Here is a 535-nt window from a genome sequence, read left to right as displayed (position 1 = left end):
AGTGGCATTTCCGGTGTCAAATGGAAAAAAATAAATAATGAAATTATATACCAATGATGTAAACTACCCATAATTGATCAGTAGGGTTTAACCTGGAGGTTGGGCTTTAACTTTTTTTTCTACCAGTGAAAAAGCATTTACTCTCAATTAGTACTTGCATGGGAATGAGAGCCTTGGTTGATAAAGGTTTGATCTTTGCAGAAAATTCACTTCCTTAAATGACTGGGCCCTCATTTATCAACGTTGCGTACGCACAGATATGTGCGTAACCCGTGCGTACGATAATTTCTATTGTGTGTGACTTATCAATTTGAACGTGTGCTTGACTTTGTGTGTATATTTACGCACAGCTCAGGGCATGCGTACCTGGCGCCCGGCGGTAGAATATGGAGACTGCAGACGGACGGCATATGCTCTCATCAGTTTCATGCATTAGTTTCAACGTGGAAATAAGCTTTTGTTCATTCGTTTGACTGACGTGTTCTGTATGACCCCCGTAATTCATTATAGTTCATTGTAAAATAGCAACAGTAGT

This window comes from Notolepis coatsorum (genome assembly GCF_963971535.1).
Source record: "Notolepis coatsorum genome assembly, contig: SCAFFOLD_1150, whole genome shotgun sequence".
NCBI lineage: Eukaryota > Metazoa > Chordata > Actinopteri > Aulopiformes > Paralepididae > Notolepis > Notolepis coatsorum.
The sequence above is the reverse complement of the archived record's forward strand: the minus strand, read 5'-3'. Positions refer to the sequence as shown.